We start from the raw sequence: 13980 nt of genomic DNA, 5'->3' as shown, positions 1-13980 counted from the left end.
CGCCTCTTTTGGACGAAAGTCATTCCAAACACTTTCAAACACCGAATTACAATTTACAAATAACGTTGACAGTTGACCCAATGAACATAAAAATACATAGCACCCGTGACCCCTGTTTATGCCCATAGGTCATGTCAGGTCACGAAGGGTATCTAGCAGGTTTTAGCCAATAACTCTGGATAGAGGCATGTTAGAGTCATGAAAACGCCTTAGATTTGTAAGCTCCACCATACGAATCGGCTGATACGCAACATGACCCTTTCCGGTCAGGTCAAGACCTTGGCCTGAGGTCATTTTTTTCAATTTGACGTTTCAAGGTCAACTTATAGTTCATTCGATGCGTCTTGACGAGAGGAACACGATGCAGGTAAAGTTTAGCTCGTGCAAAGCTTGAGTCAAAAGTAAGTGCAAAAAATCCGCCAAAATCGTCCATTTTGGCAGTTTTTGCCACCTGCAGGCTAGAACGTTGACGTTAGATCAAATATGGGAAAAATATTCAGAGAGAGCGTTAAGTGGGCTATCAAATGCGCCTTTCCTCGGTGCTGTAGCTCTCTTGGTTCCCGAGTTATGTGTCGGCTTCTAAAAATTGTTGACATTTGACCTGAAAATCTGCAACATTTGGCCTTCAATGACCTCTGGTGACCTGACTGACCTTTGAGCAAAAAGTGACTGAAGTAGTTCCGTCATTTTGTTTTGTCGGTCTCTCGCACACTGCCTTCCGCGTATCGCTACGTGGCCCAGGAGCCGAGTTAGAAGGGGAAGGGTGATCAAACACCCCCCTCCCCAGCAGGGTGTGGAAATCCAGGACCCCCAGCGGGACGCGCGGGTTAAGACGGAGAAGGACAGTGTAGTGTAGGATTCAATGTCATCGTATGGGAGCTCTAACGCCAATCAGTCATTTTGAATTTTTAATCCAATGAAGCATATGTTAAAGTTCTACGAACTGTCAATTGCAAATATGTAGTCGAACACTTTGTTTATTTTATTTGCACCAAAACGTGATTATTCAACATAGCTTTAAGAAGTATAATTGTATGATTAAATTGCATGTCATTTATATTAATTTGCTTGTCATTTATTTTAAATAGCATGTCAGTTGTTTTAAGCTGAATGTCACGTGTTTTAACCCGCCTGTCAATTGTTTTATTTCAGAAATCAACTGTTTTAAATCGGACTTCATTTGTCTTAAAATGCATCGAAAATGGTGTAGTCCGCGTTCCGAAGAGCCCAGAAAGCACAGACTTTGGCCTTCCTGAACGTCCGATCGGGAATATTTGATTTATTGGAAGAAATATAAAATTTCTCCTTTGACCATATGTTCTAGATAACTAAATCATATTTGACAATAATAATCGCATTTTCCTGACAGCTTCAGTGTGCTTATCATTGCCTATTCAATAGCAGTAAATATCGTTTACGTTTTACGACTTTCAAATATAAAAGCCATATGCAATATGCACTATTCTGCAAACAATAATGACTTCTGGTACAAATGGATCTAACCAGAAAACAGTTGCCGTCAAAAATGACCACAGCTTCATAACAATAGCCCATGCACCGACCCAGCCGTGCACGGTGGGTCGATTTTCCCCTCTTGGTACGCCCACATGAGCTGGTGACGCTCTCTGAGTCATCAAACCATTGTCAAACATCAGCTGACAAGACGGGCCCTGACCCCCACCCGGAAAGGTCAGCCAAACAGACACACGACGTGCCCCGCTCATTGTTTAACTTCGTAGGAATTAATTAGTATCAATGTTGTTAGATAGACGTAAAACACTTTGGAGTGATTTTGCAACAACTGCGGTGCAGTGCATGTATGGCGGATGGCTTTCACAATCTTTTAAGTTCTGAGCAAAACAAAAAGAATTTAACATTCATTAATGATGCGAGGAAATACATCGCCACAATGCTTTGCAATCGATTATCAAGAAATTCAAATCGAGGATGTTTTCCCTTCCAGTTTGGACGCAGATATGCGGGCGCGCAGCCACCAGCACCCATCGGTATATAAGCAGAGGTGTCAGTCACCCCAATCACTGTCAGTTACACTATAGTCCATGGTGGTGTAGCCCGCTGTTGTATCGAAGGAAATCGATCGCCATTTGCTGCTAAACTCGCAGTTTAGTGGTGACTTGGGCAGGCTATGCGCCTAAATCCAGCAACAACAGCTTACCGGAGGGCCATTTTTCCTCACCCACGTTTGCATAACACCTTCTAAAGTCATGAAGATGGCATCACCAAATTGGAATGACGTATATCTTATATTCAATTGGCACATGCCAACGAGGACATTCTATTCTTTTTAAATGACGGCCAGAAATAACGTAAGCAAATTTTAGCGCTAGGTGCTAAGGTGCAAGAGTTGGATTGCGAGCTGCGTAAACTAAGTCGAGACCCTATTTGACCCGAAGGTCAAAATCTCATTGCTACAGTCTCGGGAAATTATTTTGTATCAATAACAAGAAAAGGAACGAGGATATATAAAAAATGCTGTTCTATTTTCAGCATTCGTGGTTTTTACATTCTTAGGCCAAAACAATTGTAGGCATTGTTTGCACTTATTTCAAAATTTTATCCTAAGCATTAGTAAACACGAAACATACGTTGGGGGGACTATTTACTTCCCTTCAAATATATAAAAAAGGAACAGCGCTGTTTTAGTAATATTAATGTTAAGACGTTTTTATTTTTTTAACTCATAAGGATGTTAAATGATTAATTATGAAACTTAATTAATTATGAAAATGATTAAAATGATTAATTATGAAACTCTCCCGCAGCCGCCCCTAAAGTAATTAGCATCATCATCAGTCATTAACCTCATATTACACACTACACACAACACAGTACATGGTAATTCGTAAGTTTGGCTATTTAAAGTCACTATCTGTGCCAGAGATAAGATGTGGAGGTGGCCGTCAAAAATGACGCCAGCTCAGTAACAATAACCCATGCACAACCCCAGCCTACGGATGGTCGATTTTCCCCTCTTGGCACGCCCACCAAAAGTCGCTTTATGAAAATGGGTAGGTACAACACCCAGTTAGTCGATTGGACTTTATACAAGATATCTTGGCTCGCTCCGCGTCGCTTTGGCCATAAAAAGTTTCGGGAGAAAATTTGGAATCGAATGGTGTTTTTCCGGTGACGATCGGACGTCTAGAAGCTTCGATATTGGCGAAAAACTTGCTGAACTTGCAAAAGTACTTGGTACTTGCTTGGTACTTGCGAAAGTACTCGGTACTTGCCAAAATACTTGGTACTTGCTTGGTATTTGCATAAGTACTCGGTATTTGCCAAAGTACTTGGTACTTGCTTGGTATTTGCATAAGTACTTGGTACTTGCTTGGTACTTGGTACTTGCTTGGTACTTGTACTCGCCCCCCCGTTCCCCCGACTCTACTCCCACCCCTACCCCCTCGGGATAATTCCGGGTTCGTCGGGTAGGAAAACTTGCCACTCTATCCCCCCCCCCCCCCAGAGCCATTTGGTATCGATCGGTGTTTGTCCCGTGTCAATCGGTCGTCAATAAGCCGAGATATGTACGGCGACTTTTCAATCGGCGCCGATCAGAATCTTCAGGACGGAGGTACCCACACTCATTCCTGGCCGTAAAGTACTTGGTACTTGCTTGGTACTTGCTTGGTACTTGCGAAAGTACTTGGTACTTGCACTCGCCCCCCCCCCCGTTCCCCCGACTCTACTCCCACACCTACCCCCTCGGGATAATTCCGGGTTCGTCGGGTAGGAAAACTTGCCACTCTACTCCCCCCCCCACAGAGCCATATGGTATCGATCGGTGTTTATCCCGTGTCAATCGGTCGTCAATAAGCCGAGATATGCACGGCGAATTATTTCAATCGGCGTCGATCAGAATCTTCAGAACGGAGGGACCCACACTCATTTCTGGCCGTATCTCACTTTTCCGAGATGTACGTCAAACTACGTATTTAAAACTACATATTCTACAGCCGAATCTTCAAACTGGGGTACTTCAGACCGTGGGAATGACTCGGCTCAGCACTGCCGCACGCGCATTCAGCGGCGGCTTGTCGATTTTTCGAGTGTCGGCTGCCGATCTCCCGAGAGCCGGCCACCTGTCAGCCGCCGCTCGGCTCTGTGTTAAGCATATGGGGACGGCGAATTTCTTCCGGAGGGAAGCACCTCGCTCACAAAAGCACGTGAATCAGCCGCATTCCTGTGTGGCGCGCAATGCTGAAGAGATATGTGTTTCCGCGGGTATCTCGCAAGCCCTAACAGGAAAAGCTCGCTGCAAAAACTCAGCGCTTCAAAAAACCCGAAATCCTACTCAAATGGATATTTAAACAAGATATCTTGGCTCGCTCCGCGTCGCTTTGACCATAAAAAGATTCGGGAGAAAATTTGGGATCGAATGGTGTTTTTCCGGTGACGATCGGACGTCTAGAAGCTTCGATATTGGCGAAAAACTTGCTGAACTTGCAAAAGTACTTGGTACTTGCCAAAGTACTCGGTACTTGCCAAAGTACTTGGTACTTGCTTGGTATTTGCATAAGTACTCGGTATTTGCCAAAGTACTTGGTACTTGCTTGGTATTTGCATAAGTACTTGGTACTTGCTTGGTACTTGTAAAAGTACTTGGTACTTGCGAAAGTACTTGGTACTTGCTTGGTACTTGTACTCGCCCCCGACTCTACTCCCACCCCTACACCCTCGGGATAATTCCGGGTTCGTCGGGTAGAAAAACTTGCCACTCTATCCCCCCCCCCCCCCCCCAGAGCCATTTGGTATCGATAGGTGTTTGTCCCGTGTCAATCAAAAGCCGCAATCCTACTCAAATGAATAACTAAATACTCGCCCCCCCCCCGTTCCCCCGACTCTACTCCCATCCCTACCCCCTCGGGATAATTCCGGGTTCGTCGGGCAGGAAAACTTGCCACTCTATCCCCCCCCCCCCACAGCCATTTGGTATCGATCGGTGTTTATCCCGTGTCAATCGGTCGTCAATAAGCCGAGATATGCACGGCGAATTATTTCAATCGGCGTCGATCAGAATCTTCAGAACGGAGGGACCCACGCTCATTTCTGGCCGTATCTCACTTTTCCGAGATGTACGTCAAACTACGTATTTAAAACTACATATTCTACAGCCGAATCTTCCAACTGGGGGTACCTCACTCACAATCGCACGTGATTCAGCCGCATTCCTGTGAGGCGCGCAATGTTGAAGAGATATGTGTGCACGCAGCTATCTCGCAAGCCCTAAGAGAAAAAGCTCGCTGCAAAAACTGAGCACTTCAAAAAACCCGCAATCCTACTCAAATGGATATTTAAACAAGATATCTTGGCTCGCTCCGCGTCGCTTTGGCCATAAAAAGATTCGGGAGAAAATTTGGGATCGAATGGTGTTTTCCCGGTGACGATCGGACGTCTAGAAGCTTCGATATTGGCGAAAAACTTGCTGAACTTGCAAAAGTACTTGGTACTTGCTTGGTACTTGCCAAAGTATCGGTACTTGCCAAAGTACTTGGTACTTGTTTGGTATTTTCATAAGCACTCGGTATTTGCCAAAGTACTTGGTACTTGCTTGGTATTTGCATAAGTACTTGGTACTTGATTGGTACTTGTAAAAGTACTTTGTACTTGCTTGGTACTTGCGAAAGTGCTTGGTACTCGCAAATGTACTTGGTACTGCACTTTTGTATGTTTCGACTACCTGGTCTGTTTTGTATGTTTTGAACGTTGTATGTTACGACTTCCATGTATGCTTTGATAAGTGTACGCTGCGGTCTTGTATGCGCTAGACTGCGGTTGTACCGCTAGGTGGCAGCAGCCACCGGTCCGGCCGCCCCAACTGCGGTCCAGGTGGCAGCAGCTGCCGGCAGACTCGGCAGTTTTTCCCGTCGTCGGGCGGTCGGCGGCGAATCTCCGCAACGGAGGGACCGCCACCGAGTTTGTCACGTGAATCAGCCGCATTCCTGTGAGGCGCGCAATGTTGAAGAGATATGTGTGCACGCAGCTATCTCGCAAGCCCTAAGAGAAAAAGCTCGCTGCAAAAACTCAGCGTTTCAAAAAACCCGAAATCCTACTCAAATGGATATTTAAATTTGGTATTTTCATAAGCACTCGGTATTTGCCAAAGTACTTGGTACTTGCTTGGTATTTGCATAAGTACTTGGTACTTGATTGGTACTTGTAAAAGTACTTTGTACTTGCTTGGTACTTGCGAAAGTGCTTGGTACTCGCAAATGTACTTGGTACTGCACTTTTGTATGTTTCGACTACCTGGTCTGTTTTGTATGTTTTGAACGTTGTATGTTACGACTTCCATGTATGCTTTGATAAGTGTACGCTGCGGTCTTGTATGCGCTAGACTGCGGTTGTACCGCTAGGTGGCAGCAGCCACCGGTCCGGCCGCCCCAACTGCGGTCCAGGTGGCAGCAGCTGCCGGCAGACTCGGCAGTTTTTCCCGTCGTCGGGCGGTCGGCGGCGAATCTCCGCAACGGAGGGACCGCCACCGAGTTTGTCACGTGAATCAGCCGCATTCCTGTGAGGCGCGCAATGTTGAAGAGATATGTGTGCACGCAGCTATCTCGCAAGCCCTAAGAGAAAAAGCTCGCTGCAAAAACTGAGCGTTTCAAAAAACCCGAAATCCTACTCAAATGGATATTTAAACAAGATATCTTGGCTCGCTCCGCGTCGCTTTGGCAATCAAAGTATGAGGGAGAAAATTTGGGATCGATTGGTGTTCGTCCCGTGTTAATCGGACGTCTAGAAGCTTAGATATTCACGAAAAACTTGTTGAACCTGCCAAAGTACCTGCCAGCTTGCTGTATCACCTGCTACTTGGTAATGTACTGAAAACTTGCTAATGTACTGAAAACCTGCCAAAGTACTTGGTATTTACTTGCCTAAATACCGCAAAGAACTTGTTCCTTTCCGACGTTTAAATCAGACGTCTTTAGTCGATCAAAGACTTTGCGAATTTGCCTTGATCTCAGATAATTTTGATTTGTTCCAATGAATTATTTGTAATTTGAATTATACTTGTTCCCAATTTGTATTTTGTTTCACCTACCTATCATTTCTAACTTGTTTTAGCGTCCTACCTATTAAGCGATTACACATACGTAGAGAGAGCCGGTGGGTGGTTATAATGCAATACCCTGCACGGTGAACAGCTTGCGAGTTTTACAGCGGTGCGATTGCTGGGGCTTATCGCTGACAGAAAAGGGTAAATACAGTAAATACAGATGGCTGTGTTGGATCCCTTTGCTTTTGCCCAACATTCAGCGTTGGAATTGTGGCTTTACCGTCCCTCTTATCAAAGTTTTCTAACTTTTTGTAGCTTCGTCAGGTTAGACACGACGCGCGTGACCTCTGGCGGCCGCTGGCGGAACTACCGCGCACGGCCCGCACACGGGCCTGGCGGCCGCCAGTGGAACTACTGCGCAGGTGGCAGCACCTACCCGTGGAGAAGCGGCTGGCAATCGGCCGCCCCACTCCCCACCCCGCCCCCACCCAGCTGGCCGCCAGACCGTGGGAACGACTCGGCTCAGCGCTGCCGGCCGCTGGACGGGGAAACCCCGCCCCGCCGCCCGCCGCCCAACACACTGCCGCCGGGCCGGCCGGTGGAATTTTCCAGCCGTCTCTCCGGAACGGCGGCACCCCGCTCATCTTCGCACGCGCATTCAGCGGCGGCTTGTCGATTTTTCGAGTGTCGGCTGCCGATCTCCCGAGAGCCGGCCACCTGTCAGCCGCCGCTCGGCTCCGTGTTAAGCATATGGGGACGGCGAATTTCTCCCGGAGGGAAGCACCTCGCTCACAAAAGCACGTGAATCAGCCGCATTCCTGTGTGGCGCGCAATGCTGAAGAGATATGTGTTTCCGCGGGTATCTCGCAAGCCCTAACAGGAAAAGCTCGCTGCAAAAACTGACCGCTTCAAAAAACCCGCAATCCTACTCAAATGGATATTTAAACAAGATATCTTGGCTCGCTCCGCGTCGCTTTGGCAATCAAAGTATGAGGGAGAAAATTTGGGATCGATTGGTGTTCGTCCCGTGTTAATCGGACGTCTAGAAGCTTAGATATTCACGAAAAACTTGTTGAACCTGCCAAAGTACCTGCCAGCTTGCTGTATCACCTGCTACTTGGTAATGTACTGAAAACTTGCTAATGTACTGAAAACCTGCCAAAGTACTTGGTATTTACTTGCCTAAATACCGCAAAGAACTTGTTCCTTTCCGACGTTTAAATCAGACGTCTTTAGTCGATCAAAGACTTTGCGAATTTGCCTTGATCTCAGATAATTTTGATTTGTTCCAATGAATTATTTGTAATTTGAATTATACTTGTTCCCAATTTGTATTTTGTTTCACCTACCTATCATTTCTAACTTGTTTTAGCGTCCTACCTATTAAGCGATTACACATACGTAGAGAGAGCCGGTGGGTGGTTATAATGCAATACCCTGCACGGTGAACAGCTTGCGAGTTTTACAGCGGTGCGATTGCTGGGGCTTATCGCTGACAGAAAAGGGTAAATACAGTAAATACAGATGGCTGTGTTGGATCCCTTTGCTTTTGCCCAACATTCAGCGTTGGAATTGTGGCTTTACCGTCCCTCTTATCAAAGTTTTCTAACTTTTTGTAGCTTCGTCAGGTTAGACACGACGCGCGTGACCTCTGGCGGCCGCTGGCGGAACTACCGCGCACGGCCCGCACACGGGCCTGGCGGCCGCCAGTGGAACTACTGCGCAGGTGGCAGCACCTACCCGTGGAGAAGCGGCTGGCAATCGGCCGCCCCACTCCCCACCCCGCCCCCACCCAGCTGGCCGCCAGACCGTGGGAACGACTCGGCTCAGCGCTGCCGGCCGCTGGACGGGGAAACCCCGCCCCGCCGCCCGCCGCCCAACACACTGCCGCCGGGCCGGCCGGTGGAATTTTCCAGCCGTCTCTCCGGAACGGCGGCACCCCGCTCATCTTCGCACGCGCATTCAGCGGCGGGTTGTCGATTTTTCGAGTGTCGGCTGCCGATCTCCCGAGAGCCGGCCACCTGTCAGCCGCCGCTCGGCTCCGTGTTAAGCATATGGGGACGGCGAATTTCTCCCGGAGGGAAGCACCTCGCTCACAAAAGCACGTGAATCAGCCGCATTCCTGTGTGGCGCGCAATGCTGAAGAGATATGTGTTTCCGCGGGTATCTCGCAGGCCCTAAGAGAAAAAGCTCGCTGCAAAAACTCAGCGCTTCAAAAAACCCCAAATCCTAGTCAAATGGATATTTAAATAAGCATTAAAGGTAGTGTGCCACCTTTGAAAGATTTCCCATTTTATTTTTCCTAGGATAAGAAGCTTCTGTTTTTACCTAATATCGCAAAAAAAATCAAAAATGGGCCTGGAATAGTGCCTTTTTCGCCTAAAAGTTTATCGGTTTTTAGATATGTATAACAACTGTAGTGGGCTCACCTGTAAACAGGCGTCGGCAACAATCGCGAATGCGGCGCACATGTGACAATAAGCAAAGGTCATTATAGTGTTACGACCATACGACGCATGGGAATGAGTTATCAGCTGTCTAATCGTAGACAACACAATGTCGAGCCTTAAACTGTAAGCCTGTATTGGTATTGTTTCTTTTATTTGGCTGTCGCACATTATTTATGGTTTGAAATATGATTTTATGTAAAATAATTGATATGAAAAAGCCGTCTCATAAGTTATGACCCCATTTCACCACACGCAAGTGGCAGAAATGACAATGATCAGCTGATGCATTTTTCTTGGCCGAAGTCAGAGCGCGCAGCCCGACGCACCACCACCGCACCACAAAGTATGAGCAGAAGCCGCGCCCAAAGCCAGGGCCCCGGTAACGTGAGGTAGCCGAGTCGGGGCAGCGTGCGCTGACCCAAGCCGGGGCCGCAGCTTTGGGCGCGGTCTACCGCATCCCCGCGGGCAGCCCCGGGCTATCACATGACACCGTGAGGACGCGCGGCTCCGGCTTGGGTCAGCGCACGCTGCCCTGACTCGGCTACCTCACGTTACCGGGGCCCTGGCTTTGGGCGCGGTCTACCGCACCACCTAACAGGCGTGTTCGAAACCGCAGGAGCTGATGATGAACGGGTTTATCGAAACTTGATTGGATGAGCATATCGGTAATAGCGATTTCAGTGTGTGCATTTATTGTTCATAGTGGTGTGAAATGCGGTTGGGGTACGACCGACAACCCGTCGGGGCGAATTTCGCACTGGGGTACTCAAAATTTGAAGCATTTAAGACGTTTCCATGAGTTTTGAAGGTATGGATAAGTTCTAAAAATCCGGTTCTCCTTATCTGGGCCATTAACTCCATACGGTCCAGGAAAGCTGGCACACTACCTTTAAGCATAATTAAAAATTCCAATTCTCGAATACAATATTGCAGAAAAGTGTAAATGACATTTTTGAAAATGTTCAACTAATGTTCCCGCAGCAAAAAGGAATCCCCAAAGAATGTGATGCAATCCCATTTGAGCACTTCGGACATGGGTTACGTCTGGTCTGACCCAATAGTCTCGCTCGAGCTGACTCCAGTGATACTGATCACTGATCTCATAAGAGGTCGAGCTGACAACAGTGAGCGTTTATCATGGACCAATGAGGCGCTGCCGCTAAACCGATCGACCAATCAATTGTATATGTATTCAACAAATAACAGCCGTTTTCACGACGGGCTATCCGGCGAATTCATCTAATTTGACCAACTCTGCACCAAATCTGCATCTAATCTGCACCAAATGTGTACCAGCTGGCCGTCGTGAAAACGGCCAAAGTCATGCCAATTCATGAGCATGACTATGAGCTGCAGAGTGTAACTAGGTCTATAAATAGCCGAGATGTTTGCTCGCAGGTGAAAATTAAGCAATAATAGTGATCTGAAGCGTATAAGTCGTGCAGACGTTAGGGTGAGTATAAAGAAGGGTACGACTGGCCGCCATTGCCACGCAGTAACAAAGTGAGAATGATCAGATGATCAGGGCCCTCCTCCCCCAAGCCTTAAAGGTAGTGTGCCAGCTTTCCTGGACCGTATGGAGTTAATGGCCCAGATAAGGAGAACCGGATTTTTAGAACTTATCCATACCTTCAAAACTCATGGAAACGTCTTAAATTCTTCAAATTTTGAGTACCCCAGTGCGAAATTCGCCCCGACGGGTTGTCGGTCGTACCCCAACCATATTTCACACCACTATGAACAATAAATGCACACACTGAAATCGCTATTACCGATAGGCTCATCCAATCAAGTTTCAATAAACCCGTTCATCATCATCTCCTGCGGTTTCGAACACGCCTGTTAGGTGGTGCGGTAGACCGCGCCCAAAGCCAGGGCCCCGGTAACGTGAGGTACCTAGCCGAGTCGGGGCAGCGTGCGCTGACCCAAGCCGGGGCCGCGCGTCCTCCCGGTGTCCTGTCCCCGCGGGCCCGGGGCTGCCCGCGGGGATGCGGTAGACCGCGCCCAAAGCCGCGGCCCCGGCTTGGGTCAGCGCACGCTGCCCCGACTCGGCTACCTCACGTTACCGGGGCCCTGGCTTTGGGCGCGGCTTCTGCTCATACTTTGTGGTGCGGTGGTGGTGCGTCGGGCCGCGCGCTCTGACTTCGGCCAAGAAAAATGCGTCAGCTGATCATTGTCATTTCTGCCACTTTCATGTGGTGAGATGGGGCCATAACTTTAGAGACGGCTGTTTCATATCAATTATTTTACATAAAATAATATTTCAAACCATAAATTAATGTTCGACAGCCAAATTAAAGAAACAATACCAATACAGGCTTACAGTTTAAATTTGACATTGTGTTGTCTACGATTAGACAGCTGATAATTCATTCCCGTACGTCGTAACTCTATAATGACCTTTGCTTGTCACATGTGCGCCGCATTCGCGATTGTTGCCGACGCCTGTTTGCAGGTCAGCCCACTACAGTTGTTATACATATCGAAAAACCGATAAACTTTAACCCGCGACCTGGTGGGGGGGGGGCTATTTTTTGCCCCCCCCCCCCTCCAGACTTTTCGATATATCTCCAGAACCGCTGCGCCGATCGTCACCAAACTTTCAGTACCCTCCCGGACATCAATTTTACACATTGTGACCAAAAATTTTTCCAAAAGCTATGATAGGTTGGCCGGAAATGACGTCAGAGTGACGTCATGTTCTGCCGTTTTCGACCTAAAAAAGGGTTTCGCGGGAAGAGCTGTCAGGCCTATAGCTTTGCAAATACAGAAAAATGTTTAGGATATAAAAGCTGTAGAATTGACAGGGCTACAAAACTGCTATCTCGGATTTTTGATTTTTTTTGATTTTGACCCCCAAAAATCAAAAAATAGATTTTTGGGATATAATAGTCAAAAAATCCAAAAAGTTTTTTGAATTTCGCAAAAACCGGAATATATGTGATAGTCCTTACCGCCTTCCATCCACATACCAAATTTTAGATTGATACCTCTTTTTTTGGCGAAGTTATAGCGAAAAAACTGTTCAAAATTGATGACGTCAAATTTTCAAACTCAATTTTTAGCAGTTCTAGACCTCGTAGTGCAAAACAAAGACCACCATTAGACTCCCCGTGACGAGCTGCATCGAATCGATACCCTTTTTATGCAAAAATATCAACTTTGAAATTTGACCTTTTTTGACCTGACCTTGACCTGACCTCTACCAGAAAGTGACCTAAACCGTACCTGATGGGCTTATAACCAACACCATTGGGTTGGAAATGAAAAACTGGCCATAAAACATGCATCGCACAACCTTAGTAAAGTTGGGTTCATGTGGTGACCCTTGGTGACCTTTGGTGACCTGACCTGTGACCTGATTGGTATGACCAGTGACCTCTAATAGCAACATATGTACTAGACAACTGACGTCTTATCGCTGATTTTCGACAAAATGCGTTTTACTCGGTGTTATAGCGCTTTCCCTAGAAGCCCCGTGAACGGTGAAACATTTTATCTTTGACCTGACCTGTGACGTCATCGGTGACCCCGAGGTCAATAAAATTTGGTTTCCCTCAACAAATTTGACAGGGCTATCGAACGCCGTTTGAATTTTGCGGATCCGTCCATTAGTTTCGGAGATACGAGGGGGGCAAAAAATAGCCCCCCCCCCCCACCAGCTCGCGTTATAAACAGACCCCACCAGGGCGCGGGTTAAGGCGAAAAAAGCACTATTTTAGGCCCATTTTTGATTTTTTTTGCGATTTTAGGTAAACACAGAAGCTTCTTATCCTAGGAAAAATAAAATGGGAAATCATTGGAAGGTGGCACAATACCTTTAAAGTCCCGAAAGCATGATTTGATACCCCCAATCACATTCACCATCACCAGCGCCACAGAGTGGAAGGGTTAGAGCATAAATAATGAGTTCATGCTCTAACATCCATGAAGAATCCAAGTTGTTTATTGTTAGAACCAATGAAACCCCATTGGATGTGTTCTGATCCCACTGATACGCAGCATGACATTTTTTAGGTCAGTTTATTAACTTGAACTGAGGTTAAATTTTTACCTTTACCTTGTCATACGCTCCATATAGCGGTATCTTCCAATACGCGATTACCTGCTGGTCCCTGTTACAACCTCCGTAACAATTCATCCAATTTTCATAATTCAATCGGCGCTCGATGCCACCGGAAATGCGTTGGACGTCACTGTCGTTGATATCGGGTTCGCTGGAGGCTTCAAAGGTTAGGTCAAAGTAATGAACGGGCAAAATAAATCAGAACGGGTTCAATACTGCAGGTCAATCCACGCATAGGAGTAACTGTCGAGGACAAGCATGGCTTGAAAGCATCAGACTTCACGCCTGTACCAAGTAACGTGTTTAAGGTCAAGGCTAGGTCACAAAAAGTCACCAAGTTCCAAATAACATCATATTTCACAGGTTCAACCATTTGGTAGCCTTGTACATTCTGGAAGTTCACATGAGAAAAGTAGTTTTAGCTAAAGAAATATGCCCGTGATGGCGTT

Source organism: Amphibalanus amphitrite, unplaced genomic scaffold (genome assembly GCF_019059575.1).
Source record: "Amphibalanus amphitrite isolate SeventyFive unplaced genomic scaffold, NRLGWU_Aamphi_draft 000664F_arrow, whole genome shotgun sequence".
Taxonomy (NCBI): Eukaryota; Metazoa; Arthropoda; class Thecostraca; order Balanomorpha; family Balanidae; genus Amphibalanus; species Amphibalanus amphitrite.
This window is presented reverse-complemented; position numbering follows the sequence as displayed.